Source organism: Leptonychotes weddellii, chromosome 8 (assembly GCF_054177405.1).
Source record: "Leptonychotes weddellii isolate Sample4059 chromosome 8, ASM5417740v2, whole genome shotgun sequence".
NCBI classification, from domain to species: Eukaryota; Metazoa; Chordata; class Mammalia; order Carnivora; family Phocidae; genus Leptonychotes; species Leptonychotes weddellii.
This window is the reverse complement of record NC_138376.1, coordinates 315,449-334,117: the sequence shown is the minus strand read 5'-3', so window position 1 is coordinate 334,117 and position 18,669 is coordinate 315,449. Positions and strand designations below refer to the sequence as shown.

General features: G+C 50.2%; 6 non-coding genes across 6 annotated transcripts; 3 read left to right on the top strand and 3 right to left on the bottom strand.

Annotated features, from left to right (window-relative positions):
• Positions 1-8,307: 8,307 nt before the first annotated feature.
• On the top strand, positions 8,308-8,380 carry TRNAM-CAU (transfer RNA methionine (anticodon CAU)). Its single transcript has one exon. It is a non-coding gene; the product is annotated as a tRNA-Met (tRNA).
• A 2,141-nt stretch (positions 8,381-10,521) lies between these two features.
• Positions 10,522-10,594, bottom strand: TRNAK-UUU (transfer RNA lysine (anticodon UUU)). Its single transcript has one exon. It is a non-coding gene; the product is annotated as a tRNA-Lys (tRNA).
• Positions 10,595-12,461: 1,867 nt separating this feature from the next.
• Positions 12,462-12,534, bottom strand: TRNAM-CAU (transfer RNA methionine (anticodon CAU)). Its single transcript has one exon. It is a non-coding gene; the product is annotated as a tRNA-Met (tRNA).
• Positions 12,535-13,175: 641 nt separating this feature from the next.
• TRNAL-AAG (transfer RNA leucine (anticodon AAG)) lies at positions 13,176-13,257 on the top strand. Its single transcript has one exon. It is a non-coding gene; the product is annotated as a tRNA-Leu (tRNA).
• A 3,405-nt stretch (positions 13,258-16,662) lies between these two features.
• On the top strand, positions 16,663-16,734 carry TRNAQ-CUG (transfer RNA glutamine (anticodon CUG)). The gene has a single exon. It is a non-coding gene; the product is annotated as a tRNA-Gln (tRNA).
• Positions 16,735-17,037: 303 nt separating this feature from the next.
• On the bottom strand, positions 17,038-17,143 carry TRNAL-CAA (transfer RNA leucine (anticodon CAA)). The gene is made up of 2 exons: positions 17,106-17,143; positions 17,038-17,083 (listed from the first exon to the last, which is right to left on the bottom strand). It is a non-coding gene; the product is annotated as a tRNA-Leu (tRNA).
• Between the last annotated feature and the right edge of the window lie 1,526 nt (positions 17,144-18,669).

Genomic DNA, 18,669 nt, shown 5'->3' with positions numbered 1-18,669 from the left:
GACTCCGCCGGGGCCGCCCTGCCCCGCCCCCCTCACTCGCGGGCTCCGCCTTCTCCTCCGGGGCGCCCCGTTCCCTCGGGTCGCGGCCCGCTCCCTTCTGCCCTGCGAGCTCCCTCCCGCGTCGGCCCCTCTTCAGACTCCGCGGTGCCTCCGTCTCCCTGCAGCGGAGACGGACACGAGCCCTGCGGACTCGCCAGGCTCTCCCCCCACCCGCCGCCGAGCGCGCTGCAGGGGCAGCATTGTCGCCGCTTCCGCGCCTCCTCCGCGGAGGTCGGCCTTCCAGTCCCGACACTATTACCCTCCAGCCTCAGAGCCTTGGTCCGTTGTGGCCCTAAAGTTAACTGTGTGCAGGCTTCCAACTCTGGCAACGCTTGCTTCCTGGACAGTCCCTCCGGTCCTTGGGGCCCCGCTCCCCCCACTCTTCTCCGCGCTCTGCATGCTGAGTGTCCTTAGAAATGGCCCCTTTTCAGCCCCCGACCTCCACCTTCTCTGAATTAATTTTTAATTGTTAGACGTGCAGTTACAAATAATACACAGAGGTCCCAACTAGGCACCTTTACCGAGGTGCCCCCAGTGGTAACATCCTGCAAAACTTTAGTGCAGCATCTCCAGCAGGATACTGCTGTTGATAAAGTCAAGACACAAAACATTTCCGTCACCGCTGGGATCCCTAATCTGACCTTTCCTAGCCACGTCCACCTTCCTGCTCTCCCCACAGGCGGCAACCGCTGATCTGCTTGGCAATTGCAAGAATGGGACGTAAACGAACTCAGTCAGCATGTAACCTGTTGAGATGTTGTCCTTGGCTTTTACACTCACCCCAATCCTCTGGAGATTCATCCAGGTTGCTGGGGGCATCAATAGCTTGTTCCTTTTTATTGCGGAGTGGTATTCTGTGGTGTGAATTTACCACACTTTGAACATCCTCGCACTGAAAGACATCTGGGTTGTTTCCAGATTTTTACTACGGTGAATAAAACTGTTGCAGACCATTGTGTACAAGTTTTTGTATAAATACCAGCCTTCATTTCTCTGGAATAAATAGGCAGGAGTGCAACTGCTGGGTGGCATGGTCCTTTCACGTTTAGTTTTTAAAGAAACTGCCAAACAGCTTTCCAGAGTAGCCACACGGGGTAATACTCCCCCCAGCCATGTACACAGCCTCCTAAGTATCTGGGGTGTCAGGTTCTATTTTAGCTGTTCTGATAGGTATATAACGACATCTTGTGCTGGTAATTTGCCTTTCCCTGGTGGCTAATGGTGTTGAGACCTTCCTCATCTGCCTATTTACCATCTGTGTATCTTCTTTGGTGAAATATCTCTGCAGGTCTTTTGTCCAATCCAAAAAGAACATTCGAGCACAGGTTTTTGTGTGAGAAGTCCCTGAAAAAACTTGAAGTTCAGACGTGTTGCAAATATGTCTTGGATTGTGTAGTTGTCACACAATGCGATTGTTACGCAGCACCATTTACAAAATGGGACACAGTCTTCCTGCTTTGGGAAAGGCCCAGGGCAGAGTGGAGAAATCCCCAGGATAACTGGCTAGTAAGAGGAGTTTCTTCCAGCCCCAGCTGACTACACCACCCTTCCCTGCGGGCAAAACCTAAAGGTCAAGCGTAGGATAGTGTTTAACAAAACAAAGACAACAGGCCCAAAATGGAGTCACTTACCCTAAGCCCCAAGTCACCAAACCAAGACTTAAGGACAGTCTTGGCTCTCCCAGAAATGGAATCTTAAACCAATCAATTGGGAATCGCCTGATCAGCACTGGTGAGGTAACCTGCCTGATGGACACCCGCCCATCTCCCCACAGAAGAAGTTAGCCTTCCCATAGGAGAAGGGGCAGGAGGGTGGTAACAGGTGGAACACCTCGCCTTCCTTCGTGCGAGGGAGAAGGCCCACATGACAGATCATCTGTTTGGTGCAGATCAGAAAACTCCCCACTGACCCATTAAGACTTTCATTCCTGGGAGAGGTTGAAACTGCAGTCGGGTTTGATGACTCCGCCTAAGTGATGTCATTTGGGACCTGTGGTTTTATTTTTAACAATAATAAATACATATTCAGTCTTTGCGCGTAGCTGGCAGAGCTCCAACAGCCCTTGGAATTTCCTAAGTGAGGAGAACGGCGGAGGTGCCTTTTGTTATGTTAATGAGGCGACTTTTGGAAAGCTCTAGGTCCCCTGAGGAAGGAGACAGTTGCCAGGGAAACCAACCTTGAAAACCACTAGTTATTAGTTTAACTAGAGCCGAGCAGAGAGTCAACGGTGCACAGGCTGAGAGAAAGAAGACTTACCCGTGTAACAGCCGGTCTCCGAAGACTGACCCGAAAGTCACATGTCTGTCAGTGATCGCCCCGTGGCCCAGTCCCAGTGGATCTGGGCTGACCTAATGGAATGTCACTGAAGGGACCCTGTGACAGTTCTGTCAGGGTGGGCAGTTAGTGAGGCTCTAACGGGATGCCCGGAGGCCTGCAAGGAGGCGGCCGTGGCCGGCTGTGGAGAAGGTCAGAGGCCTGTCCTGGCAGCATCCACAGCAAAGCCACGAGAAACTGGATTAGCCCAGACAGGCCCAAGATGGCTGACAGGTGGGCCACAGTTCACGTTATCCCGTCATTGTGCTACATTAACATACTAACATCTCCTCCCTAAGCGTGCCAGACAAGAAACCCCTAACCGAATGGGGCGGGGGGGGAGCAGTAACTAGGAAAAAAGCACGTAACCTTGTTTCCAAGAAATCTGTCTCCAGTGATGAATATCCCACCCCCTCGTGAACACCTGTCAATGAAAGATAGAAGCCCAACCCCAGTGCGTCTCCCTTGAGCTGCCGGCTCTCACGTCTCCAGACGGTACTTTGCTTTAATAAACGTTCCTGCTTGAACCCGCCGTCCGCTGGGCTGTGTCTGTCCTTGAATTCTTTCTGAGGAGACCGAGAGCCTTGGCGACTTCTTTGGGACAGGCTGGGTTGAGGCGCCAGGGCCCAGGGTCTCCCAGTGCACCGGGCAACAGTTCCAGGCCTGAGTCATAAGAACCTTTGCAGCTTCTAACTCAGTTTCTTGGAATGCTCGATCTTGGGCAGCTCCGTCTGAGAACCGTGACCAGACTGTGAGAAAACCAAGCCCCGTGGAGAGGCCAGCGCACCCCGGGCAGCAGCTCGGGGAGATCACAAGCATCAGCCGTTACCTGAGGCGTCCCAGCCCTGTCAAGCCCTGAAGGCCTGGAGTTCTTGCTGTCACCCCGGGAAACAGAATTGCCCACGTGAGCCCACAGAATTAAGAAAGACACTAAAATGGCTTTTAAACAATCATAGCCTCATTACCACAAACTTACTGGTTTTAAGTGACACAAACTGATTAGCTTCGAGCTCGGTAGGTCTGAAGTCTGGTGTGGTCTTACCACGCTGAAATCAAGGCATCGGCAGGCTGCATTCCTTTCTGGGAAGCTTTCAAAACCCAGGTCCTAGTTTTCTGCTGGCTGTAAGCTGATGGCCAGTCCCAGCTCGAACAGGCTGCTGGGGGCCCATCAGTGGTGGGCCTTCCTAAGTCACACCTCTCTGACCTACTCTGTGCTTCCCCTGCCACTTGTGATTAGGATCACCTCCCCGTCTCACGGTCCTTAACCTTAATCCCGTCGGCAAAGCCCCTTCTACCATGTACCATTCACAGGTTCCAGGAATTAGTGGGTGTCTGTGGGGGGCGTTACTCTGCCCACCGCAAGCCACTCTGCTTTGGAACTGTGTGTTACATTGTAGTACATCGGAAGAACAACACATTGAGAACTGTATCCTGACAATGCTCAAGACTTTGAACTCGACCTCAGAGCCCCCGGGGAGCCAGAGACGGGTCCCTCTGAACCAGGGGGTCAGCATGGCTGGTACTGCAGCAAGCTTGTCGTGCCAGGACTGTGCAAGGGCGCCCACGGCCAGCACACGGCGTGCCTTTGGGCAAATCATGTAATAATGACCCACTTTGGCGGATGAATTCCAGAAGGGCAGCCCTCAGGCCTGATGAAGTACCAGAAAGGGAAAAGGCCACCTGTCTTCAAGGACTCGCGGCTCGGCTCTCAGGGCTCAGGCCCGACCTCAGCGCCTCTTCACCTGCTCCTCCAGTGTGTTGCAGGGCACCTCCCGTGGGAAATAGCACAGGACACGCAAGAATAGAAGCCAAGAAGCCAGACTGGAGGCTGTTGGCGGCCTGGAGGAAAGACGCCGGGGAGGAGGAGCAAGAAAGACACAGACCTGGCAGCAGGAGAAAGAAGACAGACCCAGGGAGTACAGAAGAGGGAGACCTCCCGGGACTCTGTCGCTGGTAGCATGTGGCAAGTAAGACAGAGCGGGGGGCTGAGGAGAGCAGGAACGGGATGATGCCATTCAGGAGAGGAGCCGGTCTTCTCTGAGGGGATGCTTTTCTTGTGAAGAAGCGAGATTTGAAAACCAGGGAGAAAACAGTGAAAACAACAGGCCTGAGTCCGTGCAGACGAAGAAAGGCCATTGCACGCGGGCAGGTGGAGACCCCAGGGTCAGCAAGATGGGGTCCAGAGGTGAATAAAAAGAAGCCAACAGAGCTGATGAGGACATGTTGCTGGGAATCACCTCCTAAACACACTTGAGAATTGGCTCAGAATTGAGGGTCTCAGCAGGTGAGGAGGACAGGGTAGGAGATTGAGAAGAAAAAGGAGGAGAAAAAAAGGATAAGAAGATGCTAACAGGAAAATACTTCAGGATAAAATCTAGGCTAGTCTTCTGGTCAAAAGGAAAGAAATCTTAACACTTCCCTTAATCTGAGAACTGTGGTTTCTTCTTGCTTAAAAATCAGTTTCAGTAAATTTGCCCGCATTACTCTGTCAGGAGCTTGACTTCTCACCTTCTCTAGGTATATATGAAACTTGTGAGAAAAAAATCCTACCACACTATCTTCCTTTCCCTCGCCTGCAGAGGGGACACCACAGAGCCTTCCAAACCTTGTTGAGCAAATGGGGTCCAGGTGTGCAAGTGGGATGTGGGTTCTCTCAGCCCTTGCAGCCCATCCCACCCCACCTCCCCCTAGGCTTTTCATTTCTAAAGATCATTTCCAAAAAAAAAGATTATTTCCTTTCCCTTCCTACCCTGATGTTTCTCAAACTTTTTCTAGTGGGATCCATAATTAGAAATACCATTCACATCACAATCCTTATTTACTTGTAATGCATGCTGACATTTTGCACTCAATTCTCTTTCATCTAAATTGAAATTCTAGTTCCTATCCATTGATTTCATGATGCACAAAGGCATCACAACCTGCAATTTGAAAAACACACAACCTTTGACCTTACACTTAATTTAAATTTCCAGTACCCACCCAAGATGCGCATTTCAAGCATATCTTATACTGACCACTTCTCGTCTTTTTAGCTCAATTTCTCTTGCCTCCTGGCAAATTTTTTAATGCATCTCTTTCCTCCTCACCTTTTTACCTCCTTCCTTATGCAACCTAGATTTCATGGGTAATCACCAGCATTACTAATTTGGATAGCCTGCATGTGCTTTGTCCCACTCCCAACCCCTGGTCAAATCAAACACACCACCACTTTCTCCAAAACCTGAGTGTCTACAGAGGAAGAGAATCCCCCTAACTGTGCTCCTCTCTTTAACCCACTCTAAACCAAACTTCAGCCTCCCCTCCATGGAAAACTGGTCAAGTCCTAGCAGACTCCATCTTGAGAAATCGGGGGTCAATTCTCAGTCTTCAGTTTGCTCTACTTCTCAGGAGCATTTGGCCCAGTTGATATTTCCTCTTTATGGAAGCACATTCACCACTTGGCTTCTGGAACACCACACCCTCTCAGTTTTCTTTCTACTTCAATGTAGTCCCTTCTTTATCTCCTCCTCTTCCCAACGTCTAAATTTTGGAGTTCTCCAGGGCTCTGACCTGAGTCCTCATATATTCTGTATGTGCACCCTCTGCCTGCCCGAGCTCACCGATCACGTGATTGTAAGTACCCTCCAACCCCATTTCCCAGTGAGCACAGCCAGTGATGTGACTGACATCTCCACTGAATATCAAAAAGCATGAACATGTTCACAGATGCCTTGATCTCCTCTCCAGCCCACAGACCTGCTCCTTCTCCAGTTCTCCTCATGTTGATAAAAGCACAGCAGGAATTTGAACTTGTGAAATAAAACATGGATTTTAAGTAAGTTATACTTTTAGGAAAGAAATTAAGGAAGTCCTGTTTCACTTGATGCTTGGCTGTCCTTCCCTGTGACCATTCTTTTTCTTTCTGAAGCAGTCTTGTTTCCACCAAAAAATGAGTCTTGTGTGTGTGTGTAAGCCTTTGTCACAATCTACATCACATACCACCAAACAACATTGGAGAAAGAGCATACAAATTTCTGTTTGGCTGTGGTCCTTTTTGCCATTCTCATCCTCAAAGTGTTTCAAAATTAGAGAAGACATTCTTTTTATCCCACACTTCGGAAGTAAAGGTTTTACAGAAGGCCAACGTTTTAACATTTTTCCTACAACGACACAGCCGTCATGGAGATGCACGCCTAAGAAGGCTATCTCCTTCCATTTTTATAAAGTCAGAAATCTCATTAAGTGCTTCTGTGCATTTTGAAGAAAGTAAACAGTGACCGTAAAGCTCAATAAACCATGATGGCCTCAAAATCATGAGTAAACAAACCACCTTTTTTTTTTTTTTTTTTTTAGCAGTGTTGCCTACAAGATGCATGGAACATTCACCAGATAATGTCTTTTCATTTTCTTTGGTAAAAAGTTTATAGGCTAAATGGAATTTGCCAAAATTTACATTTGCACTTTCTGCCAAATATGCGGATAGGCAAGCAAGGTCCAGTTTGTATTTGAACATGATACCAGCAATCATTTGTTTTATGTATCTGGTAGTCTCATTAAAGCTGCATACTGATCAGGAAGAAGGTTCTGGATGCTATGCTTCAAGTAAAAGTAGGTAGGAGCTAGGGGGGATTTTTTGTTGTTGCTGCCGTGTTTTTACACACGACTTAAGTTGACACCATAGTGTAGAAAGCAAGGTCATCTGCTGGAATCAGCTCCTCGCTGCAAGGGGCCAATACACGGTATGGAAATGCCCCGTTTTGTTTGTCCACCCAACCTCTGAATCAGGAAATAGAGCAATCAATAAGATAATGCGTGGTGGTTGTTTTTTTTCCCCTAGTATTAGACCCAATGCTATTTTCAGCTGAGGGTTGGTGTCATTTGGCTGGCGCTCCTGTGGCAACCATTCTCATTTTCACTATCTGAAGCCTTAGGCAAGGTGGTCACGGTGCTCACGAGGTTAACAATGGACCAGCACTGGAATGAACAAGCCAGGGGGCTGAAAGGTTCGCCGCGCAGGGAACAGGGCCGGGGGTCCCGGAACAGCGCCGCACGGCGCGATGGGAGCACAGCCTGAGTACCGACTCGTCCAGCACCCAAGACTAATGTCCCATCGTGCGTCAGCTACGCGTCATTCCAAGTCCTTAAACTAGCACTGTGTGAACTCAAGCCAACAGTTCATCTCCAGGCAGAAGCACGTTGCTACCGACACGCTTCGTTGGCACAGCGAAGGCACCGAGGGCCTCAGCCCTGAGCGCGCGCCCCCGCGAGCCACAGAGTGCGGCTCGCGGGACGCGCGGGGGTCGGGACGGCAGGTGCCGAAGCGGGAGGACGCGCGCAGGTGCACTTGACTTGGGCGCCGCCGTGCCTCCAGCCCCGGGGCGGCTGGAGGGGTGAGGCTGTCCAGGGTGTGGCAACCCTGCGCGCTGAGCTCCGACCCGAAGCGGTCTCCGGGCAGGTGGACACCCCGGCGGCCCTCCTCCCGTCCCGCACCCCCGCCCGGGCGCTGGCACGCCTCGACGTGCGCCCCGGACGCCTCCCGCTCCGGACCGTGTGCCGTCCCGCGGGTGCCCGGGCCGGACGCCCGCGGCCCCTGGACTTGGGGCTGTCTCCTGGCGCGGACGGCAGCAGGCCTCAGGAGGAACCTGTGCGTGTTGTGCAAGACGGTGGCACGCGAGCGCGTGGACTGCTGATGCGCAAGCAGTCGGACGCGGGGGCCCGCGCAGTGCAGGCCTGGGCGGGCACCTAGGAAGTCTCCTCCTGGTGCCGGGGGTGGGGTCGTAGCTCGGAGGAAGCGGAGCGAAGGCAGGAGCATCAACGGCTACTTTGTCCATCTGACTCGGGTTTGGGAAGCTGTTGTTGCCGGAGAGCACTTCCGAAGGGTAGGGGGAGAGTAACCTGGGGCAGAGCTAAGTCGAAGCGAAGTAAAACCCACTGTCTCTGTTAAAATCATGTGCTGAGGGCATTCCGTCGCCTGCCTCCTTAGCGCAGTAGGCAGCGCGTCAGTCTCATAATCTGAAGGTCCTGAGTTCGAACCTCAGAGGGGGCAGTTCCGTTTTGCGCGGACTCGGTCAGGAAATAACGCCCCTCCTTGACGTTATGCTGCCAGGGAGGCTAAGTCTCAACTTTCTTCCGCCTGATGGGTAGATACGTACATACGGAGATTCTTCTTTAGTCCTACACGTGCAATGACTTCGTCTCTTTCCAATGAACAAGCTCTTTTGCCCAAGTTCCTCTCATTTTGATTCCTTCTTGGGAGGCCATCCCTCGATTGATTCAACTTAATTCACTGAAAAAACCAGTGGACAGATAAGTGAAAACCTGATATTGAATTTTCTCAGCAAGCCCTGTAGCTTCCTCTTCTTACATGCATGCTATCTGCTTGCCCTGGCCTCCCTGTATAATCTGGTTCTAACTAGTTTCCATCCCACTGCACTGGTCAGTGATCCACGAAAACACGTGTGCAAGGATTCCCACCAGAAGCTGGAAGAGGCGAGGAAGGTTTCTTCCCTGGAACCTTCGGAGGGAGCACAGCCCTGTCAATACCCCGATTTTGGACTTCCAGCTTGTGGCAATTTGTTAAGGCAGCGTTAGGAAATTAATACTCAGCCACCAAACTCCCACTACATCGCTGCACCTGTTTTATTGTCTTCATAGCACTTATTACTATATGAGTTGCCTTGTCCTTTTATTTAACACCCTTATTGTCTATTACCCATCCACCTGCTTAGACTGTATATTATGTGAAAGTCATCACTGGTCTGTTTTATCCACTCCCGTATTCCCAGTGCCTAACTCAGCATCTGACAATGAACACTTGTCAACTAAATCAATGAATTCATTAGCATAGTAAATCTTTTTCTTCTGTATTCCTTATCACTCTTACTCAAGGCAATGAACATCTCAAATCTGGATTTTTGCAATAGTCCCCACAGGAGACACACCTACTGAAATTCACCCTGCAGGCCATACCTCTCTGATTCAGTCAGTGCTGGAAAAAGAGAGGGCAATACTTGGACTGCTCCTGCAAAATGTCTGCTGGACCTGAGAATTTGTATTTCAGGAGAGCTCTGTCAACAGTTCATTCTGATGCAGACTCAAGAAGGCATATAACACGGCTCATCTTAGTGTCTTCTGGACCCTCGGCCTCTGGTTCCAGAAGCCTGCATCTGCCACCGTTTAAGAGATGCACTAAAAGATTCGGGAGAGGCCAAAGAACTGGATGGGCTAGTTAGGCAGTTTTTTAGAGAATGCTTGATCCTGGTCGGAGCCATCACTAGTCAGAATCTGTCCCTCTCCTTTGTAGAAACAGAAACTATTTTTTAATTTATCCCAGAGTTTTTCAGGCTTGCAGGACTGACACACAGTAACCAAATGTCAGAGACATTCCAAGCCAGAATGTGAATATATTATAGCCATATTCGTGGTTGATTAGCATATTCTCACCTATGTAAAATAAACTCTACAGTGGAAATCAAATCTATGCATCTGTGATAGGAGTACCAGAAGTAATAAAATATCAGTGACTATGCTATCAAGCAACAATGGTCTGGTGCATTCACCACCAAAAAGGAAGCCAAGCTGATTTAAAAGTTGTGTTGGTCCATGTGGTTGGCCCTGGGCGGACTCCAGAAACACGGAGTTCTGAGCATAGCATGCTACTTTCCGAAAGAAGGTTACGATACCTTTATAAGGTATTGTACAATGCAAGGTTAGATGAGAGTTTTTAGTTCTATTTAATTTTTATCCTTGTCACCCTTATTGAACTTGAATGTCCAAAAAAGCCTCCACAGCCAGTCATTTACCAACCAGCTCTTGAGTAGAGTTCTTGTGCTTCACTCAGGGAATTCTAGAAATGGCCAACCACGTCCTTTACAAAGGGGGGGTAATAACTTCTCTCTGGCCTAATTTGTTTTAGTTAAATGAGATCAAAGGCAAAAATTATGACTCTGGGACTATGCACATTTAGTTCTCTTCACAGAGATTTGGGCCATCTTACTCTAAAGCTCCCACCTATTCACTACTATCTTTCTTCACTTACTTACCCATTTTGTGGGCTAGACATACTTAACCTTAAAGGTTTTCTGTTGGTGTTGCAACCTAGGTAATTTGTCCCTGTCCCATTTCTGCATAAAACAGACAACTTTCCAAAGGTGTAGTCAGAGTTAGATGCTGAAAAACCAAGAAATGTGCCCAAACAGGGACTTGAACCCTGGACCCTCAGATTAAAAGTCTGATGCTCTACCGACTGAGCTACCTGGGCACCACACTGTGGGGGGGGTTCCTCTGTGTCCTAGTGTGAAAAAAAGTGTATGTCCAGAATGCAAATATCTTTCTTTTTATTCTATCATTATTAATATTTTTAATGTCTCTCTTTTTAAATTCTGTTTGTGTTCCTTTTCCTTATTCCCAACTCCATCCCTTGCCCTTTTGAATACGGCTCCAGACAACTTCTGCCCCCAGGTCACTGGGGAAAAGTAACTTACATCCTTGTTTTAACACAATGATTGTCCTGTGGTTCATTTCTAATTATGCATTTATTCATGCCACCATTAAAGGCAGATTTGAGGTGGTCTTCACAACTATACTATAATAAGATAAAATGGAAAAAGTTAATAGATTTAAATCAGGATAAAGGGAGAACTGAGGTAGAAAATTAAGAAAAAAAATATGCACACTATAAATAGTGCCCCAACCCCCCCCCCCATACACACACACACACACCTCCAATAGCGTGGATTGTAAAGGGAGGTGATCTCTTCAAGGGGGTGAGGAGACTTCTCCCAGGAAGTGTTGTTTTAAACTGAGATTTGAAGGCTTGGTATAATAAATTGGAGAAAAATGTGGCTCCAGCATTCCCAGGAAAGCAGAGAGCACAGCACCTTCAGAGTGCTGAAGGCAGGCCCCAGGTGCTGGCAGGCAGAAGGCTAGGGACAGAGTTGATGGCAGGGAGGGGGACAGGAAGGCAGGGGCCTAGCAGAGACCGACAGGTTCTGAGGTTATTGTGGCCAGGTGTGTGGAGTGGAGACCTCACCCTTGAGGCAATGCAAAGTCACTGGGGACTTTAAGCAGAGAGAAACAACATGATCAGAGATGATCTTGGAGAGACTATGTTGGTCTCACATACAGAATGGGCCAGAATGGGGCAAGACATGATAGGAACACAGAGTAGGCCACTGTGAAGTAGAAGGCCACACAGATTTGGCCTAGGGACCGTGTGGTGGGAGGACAATGGTGCAGAGCACGTCCTAGGCCCAGGATTCCAAAATGTGGTTCAACTGATTGCATTCAAGCCCCAGGGCAAAGCTTTGGGAAATGTAATTGGTGGATGCCCAGCCCACACACTACAGCATAGAGTATGCAAGGATGGATTTAAAGCTGAGAGGGAATAGATTCAGAGGGAAGGACACAGCTTTGATTAGTGCCCTGCCTATACTCAGTTCTCAGTAAATACCTTACTGAGTAAATTCCCACTCCATAAGCTGAGATGTTAAGAGCAAGATATTAAATATCCATCATGTTCACTTTTGTTTGAGATGGTGTTTATCTTGACTCTAAATATCACTTCCTGTTTCTCTCTGGTGACTTAGAGTCCAGTAAACAGTACTAGGCGCAGGAAAAGAGGGACAATGCAATGAGACTGAGAGGGGATCATTTTTTTTTCACATAGGATGTCATTGGTGATCTGGTGGTAAGCAATTCCAGAAGAATGGTAAGAGATGCCCAAGCAGTAATAATAAAAATGTATTGCGCACCATCCTGCACCCTCCCCACCCCCAAACAGCCTTCTGTCGGCCCCTCCTCTCAGCGCCCCTGAGCCAGTAAGGTTCTGACCCTGGTGTTTTTGTAACAAAAATGATTGTCAAGCCTATCTGAAAGGCGTTTTGAAGATCTAGCTGTGTCTGCAACTGGTGTAAGAAAGAACCAGAAGACTTTGGAGTATTGAATGCTTAGCGGAAAATCACTATTTTGTAACTGAACATTACATGGTTCTGTTGAACAACAGCGAATTGCCCGTCAGTCTTATCAAGCGATTTCCTAGATTTAAAAAAAGATACATTGTACACTTTTTGGCGTAAGAAAAGAGAAAGAACGAAGATATGTCAAGATTGAAAGCGAAAAGAAGGCTCTGCCCCCTCTGAGGTTCGAACTCAGGACCTTCAGATTATGAGACTGACGCGCTGCCTACTGCGCTAAGGAGGCACCTGTCGCTCCCACTCGCACAAAACACCTACCAACATCTCCCTACGACTTAGTCGTCTCCAGCTCCGCGAACCGGGGTTCCACAACCATCCGCACCAAGCTACGCACGGCTTGGGGGCGAGCGCTGCGCGGGACAGGGCGGCCGGCTCGGCCCCTCGCGGCCCTTCCCGCGGAGACGCGGCCGCGCGCGCGCCCGAGCCGGGCTGAGCCGGAGCCCCGCCGCCGCCCCACCCGCAGGCCTGGACCTTCGCGAGCGCGGGACGCAGGGGCGGCGGGCGCGCTCTTGCCTCCGCCCGCGGTCCGCGGGATTCCTCCTTGGCTTCTGCCCCCCCCAGCAGCTCCCAGGCTCGCCCGGAACGGCCGGACTTGCTCGCTCCTGGAGTCGGGGGGCTCACTTGCCGCCGTCCCAGCCCATCTGCAGCCGCACCTTCGCTGCAGCGCTGGTGACCAGCCGGGCGGGGGGCCTCCGCCCGCGGCGCCCGGTTCAGGGCCAGCCTGGAGCCGCGGGGAGGCCGAGTGGGGGTCGAGCGGGCCGGGGTCCCCGCGCGAAGTGGGGGCTGGGAGCGGCGCGGGGACGCGAGCAGGGGGGGAGACGCGCGACCTTCAGTCGGAGAAGCGCAGGCGGCCCGCGACGCTCAGGCGGTAGCGTGGCCGAGCGGTCTAAGGCGCTGGATTAAGGCTCCAGTCTCTTCGGGGGCGTGGGTTCGAATCCCACCGCTGCCAGAACGTTTTTTACGGCTCCCTGGCTGCGTACACGTCCCTTTCTCACTCACAGCGTGGGCAGATACCCACAGGCTCCAAGTCCAGGCAGGGGCCCCTCCTCTACACCCTCTGTCTTCCCAGGGGCCACGGAGAGCGCCCATTCACACCGCCCCCAACACATGGTGGGTCTTCAATCAACAAAAAGCCAATGAGAACCTACTGTGTTTGATGGTGATTCCCTCCATCCCTGTGTTTTTACCACCCAGAAGTATCCAACATGTAACAGACCTTCATTTAATACACTCATTTATTTTAGAAAATATTTATTCATCCTCTTCTATGTACCAGGGGCTTTCCTAGGCCCTGCAGATACAGCAGCACTTACTTATTATTCAATAAACGATGGACGAAGGAAGAGCGGTCAGTCTCCCTGAATCCGCTGTTCTGGGCATGCCCGCTGCCTTTGGTTTCCGGTTCTGACCCTTCCCGGTGTTGATCGGAACCGCCGCGACTGCGCGCGCTCTTGGGCTCCCCCTGTTCCTGCTCCAAGCACTTCTCTCCGCCCTCCAGGCTTCTTCTCATGCTCCAGGTCTCAGCTTGGAAGCGCTTTCTCCTGGAAGCGCTTTCTCCTGGAAGCCTGCCTTGATCTCCCCCTCCAGAATTACAATTAGTCACTGAAGACATGGAGAGGAACAACAGGAAGGTTCCCTGCCCTGGTGCCTCGTAGGGAAGACAAGCATTAGACACATGATGGCCCCAAGATGACACAACTTCTACCGTCGAGAGTGAGCTTGGACTCTGAATGAGAGCTTAGATACAGTGTTACCAGAACAGAGAATGTAGGCGAATAATACAACAGCACAAGGTATAGAAGGACACACTTCAGATTAGTCCCGGTGGTAACAGTGTCCGAGGAGAGATAAGGGGGAGATTATAAATTTTACCTGAGACACTTCTGCACTTCAGCCTGAGTTGTTAGAATGAGTGGATATTTGCTTCATAAATCAAATAACTGGATTCGTGAATTTATAAGTGAATTTTTAAAAATCCCAACCTGATAAAGACAGCAAAGGAGAAATGCTGCGTGCTGGGGAGAGTAGAGTGCCCCAGGCCTCAGCACAAGCACTGTCCCTTCGCACGCTTTCCTCATTTGCTGTCTGCCCTTCACTGGGTATTCCTGTCGCTGTGTGTTGGCATGTTCCATTATCGCTCTATCCATCACGTGGCATTTACCATAACTTTTGGAAACTTTTGTCTAACTGCCTGCTTTTCCTCATGCATCATAAGCTTTGTCAGATACAGAACCACATTTCTCTGGCTTCCCCATATCAGGAAAACTGAATAGATAATTTGGGTAAATTTCAATGAATAAATATACAAAAGAATAGCTGTCTAATTTGTGAAGTAAGCAGGGTATACAGAGCTGAGCCCCCAGGAAGACCCTGAGATCTTCAGTTTCATGTAGGGTCATGTGTTCTGAAGCCCCCTTTCTCCAGGACACTCCAGCCAAGGTTGGTTGTAGACTGCTGATTATGCCACAATGACTTGCTCTTTCTGAATTCAGCTCTGCTACCAGGTGACTGCAAGTCATTCTTGCTTAGATTACCAGACAACGGATTGTTTCTGGATTGTGGGACCCAGGCATCTCTCCACCCTCCCCAGGTCGTTCCCTTTGGTGGTCTTCATTTGTTTGCATTCACCCTGCAGTATTTGTGAACCACCCATGGGCAATCCAAGGAAAAGGTGCAGCCTTTTGAATTCTGCCCTCAAAAATAAACCAACCCCTGTCGGCCTCATTTTCCAGGTCTTTACCCACTATCCTTTCCAAGGGAATAAATGTGCTAAGTTTGAAAAAGCAGTCATTCATACCCCTTCCTTCTTGCCTATCCTCAGAGAGGAGTTGAAAGCCTATAGTTAAATAACGGGCTTTTGATGTGCTGGTATCCTTTTAAAACCAGTGGACATTTTTCTTATTCTTTAAGGAATAAGGTTGTGGCTCATGGGAATACAAAGGATGCCAACCGTACTGGGGGAAAAAGACTTGGTTCATTACTCAGATAGATCTAAGATAAATTAGACCATCTTTTAAGGCCAGGAGACTCGTGAGCATGGAATGCAGACTTGTGTCTGTGTAAACACAAGAACTTTAGTCACCTGGCCAAAAGTCTTTGAGTTTCACTGCTTCCCCACCACGACCACCATGTTTATTGAGATTCTATTTTGTGACTGGCGCCTTGCTTGGTTGGAGATCCAGCAAATGGATGAGTTAAAGAAAATGATTCAGGGATTCCTTAGCAATTCAGCCTCTGGAGACTACCAGAGGCACATTGAGAACAGATGGTCAATACTTAATATTTAGATTGAGTGAAGGTTCATTTATACCTAAGTATTTCTTCCAGTCATGCTCTCTATACAATCTCTTTGTTATGTGTTGTTCTTACAGTTACTAGGTAAATAATCATGTTATCTTAATGAAGTTAACATTTTGGAAACCTAAATGAGTATGCCTAGCACTAGGATGTCTTCTCTTGGCCATCCACACCTGAGGACCCCTATTTATGGTTCCCTATGAACACTGGAATGTCCACCTGGGAACTGTAACCCGGAAAGGACAAAAACAAAGCAAAACAAAAGATGCAACAGTCATCCCGCTTAGCCTTGTCAGATTTAGCCTATGGGGAGAAAGAAAAGGAAACCCTCCCAAAAGTCTAAGGCTGGGCTCTTCCGCCGAATATTCAGGCACTCATCCTTTTATCTATGCCCTCAGGAAACACGCTCGATGAAGCTTCTATTAGTACCAGACTTGTGGTGTCAAAGAGGAAAGAGAGGGGGTCCGGCACTGGAGACATTCTGGGGTGGATGACCGATCTTCAGATTCCGAGCCCGTGAGGACATCTGAGCAGGGAAGCAGCGAGACCCTGCGAGCTTGCTCTAGAGGCGTCTGCAGGTGCTTTGAATAAGTGAAGCTATAGAAAGGAGATGTTACATTTTTCTTTTCTCCCTTTTGAACAGTGAGATGAAAATCCAATTTGCCTTTTGCGTGAGTCAGAAATGAAGGCAAAACCACCAGAAGAACATCCTCCGGACCATGCGCTGCCCTGACATCGAGGGGAAGAAACCCGGGAATTAGGGGCGGTGGAAACGGTCCGTGAGCGCCTCCTTCCCACCACCTGCCACCCATCTGCCACTCCGGTGTTTGGCTTTTCCATCGCCTTGAGGCTGGAAAGAGCAGGGATTTTCCATCCCCCCCACCTCCCCCAAATAATGCCCTCGTAGATCCAAAAAAAAAAAAAAAATCAAGTAGGAAAAAGAGAGCTTTCGCTTAAAGTGGCCCTTCATTTTCGATTGTATTCTATACAGCGCTCATTTTAAAAAAAAAAAGGAAGAGATCTCAGCTGGACCGTGTAGACCAACTCCACCAAACGGGGTTCCATGGTGTAATGGTTAGCACTCTGGACTCTGAATCCAGCGATCCGAGTTCAAATCTCGGTGGAACCTTCATATTTCCCGTCTTTTTGCCTGACTTCCGCGTTTCACTTTGGGCAGGTGGATTTTTGATGGGCTGGGGCAGGACCTGCCGTGGGGCGCCTAGGTCTCAGGCCCTGGGTCCACGCGCGCTCGGGGAACGGCGTGCGATGCACTAAGAGGGCACAGGGGACAAGGAGGGCCGGTGGACTGCAACCAAAACGGGGGAAGGCAGGAGCCAGACCTCACCGAGGCCCGTTGTTTAGGTCGCAAAAGGAAAAGCAGAGAGAAGACGGAAGAAATGCAGTTGAGATGAGAGGCGGGGGGAAAAGAGTGTGTCAGAAGTGGGATTCGAACCCACGCCTCCATGCGGAGACCAGAACCCTCTTTCCGAGGAAGCGAAGCTTGAGTCTGGCGCCTTAGACCACTCGGCCATCCTGACACGCGGGACCGCCTTCCCCAAATGAGTAAAATCTTGCATTGTTACGAATGAACGCCCACTCTGAGCCGTTAGGATTTTCTACCGCTTACGGTGCATCCGAGAAGTGGGAATGAACTGAACCACTTTCTTGGCGGATCCGGAGCTTCGCGTGAACTCGCGAGGCTTGGCTCCGGGCGCAGGCTGCGATTCGGGATGCCTCTCCCGCCCTCCGCCTTCCCCGCCCCGCCGGGACCCCGGGGCGCAGGAACGACCCCAGCTGACCTTGGAGAGCCCCTGTGTGTACCCGCAGCGCGGCTCGGGAAGAACGCGCGGAGCTCAGCCGGGACGTGGGCGAGCGGGTGTAGACTGGGAGACCACCGGCGCGCGGGTCTAGACCGCAGGGGGGCGGGGCGAGGGGCCGGGGGCTGCAGGTAGCTGCGGAGTCCCGCCGGGTCCGGGCCCCCCTCCCCGCAGGTCCCGGAGCCCGAGGACAGGTCCGCCGGCTCCGTGTGCTTCCCGCGGGAGCCCGGGTGCGCGGGCGACAAAGGACAGACGCCGACCTTGAAGGCCCCGCAACCACACGGTCTCCCCGCGTCCGCAGACTCTCCAGCCGCGAGTTCGCTCCACCCCCACCGCCCTACAGCCGGTCTGCAGGTCTTCACTTCAACCAGGAACCACGAACAACTCATCGGATGCTTGTGAAAATATTTCTAGGATAAAGACCAAAACTAACAGACAGGAGCTGGGAAAAGAACTAAGGCGAAACAAACGCATGCGGGAAACTGAATTTTTAAAAATTATAATTAAGTCCTCAGTGAGGTAAGAGAAGACACAACATTCGTGAGACAAGGGGGAAGGCTGAAAATTAATATTATGATGGCAGAAATGTCTTTTTAAGAATTTCAAAATAAGGCTGCAGAAATCTCCTTGAAAGTGTGGGGTGGAGATGGAAAGCCGGAGAGAGGCCAACAGAACATAAAAGGGGATTTGGTAGAAGGTGTGCCATCTAGCCACGGGTGTTCCCGGGAAGAGTAAAGGAGAAAATGAAGGGAAGGAGATACAAACATAACCCAAGGTTATTTTCCAGAACCGAAGACCTTAAATCTCCAGATAAAAATAGGCCCACCAAGTGCCCTGCGTGGTGTGGGAGAAAAGCCCATCATGACATATCAGAACCTCAGGGATAAAGTGAAGATCCTACAAGTTTCCAGAGAGAAAAGAAAAAAACGTGGCATCCAAAGGACTAGGGTCAGGATGGTAACTTCTCCACAGCAGACTGACGCTGAAGACAGAGCAGATCTCGGAGATCACGTCTGTGAAAGAAAACCGTGCACCGTAGACTTCAGCACCCAGCCCCGCAGCCAGCGAGGTGCGAGCGGGCCTTTCCGGTCTTGCAAGATCCTCCCCCCCCAAAAAAAGAAAATGCCTCCCATGTCCTCTTTCCCAGGACGCTTCTGAGGAATTGTTCCGCCAAACATGGAATTCCAGTAAGAAGGAACAGATGTGAAATCGGGGATAGGGGACGCACTGCAGGACAGAGGTGCGGC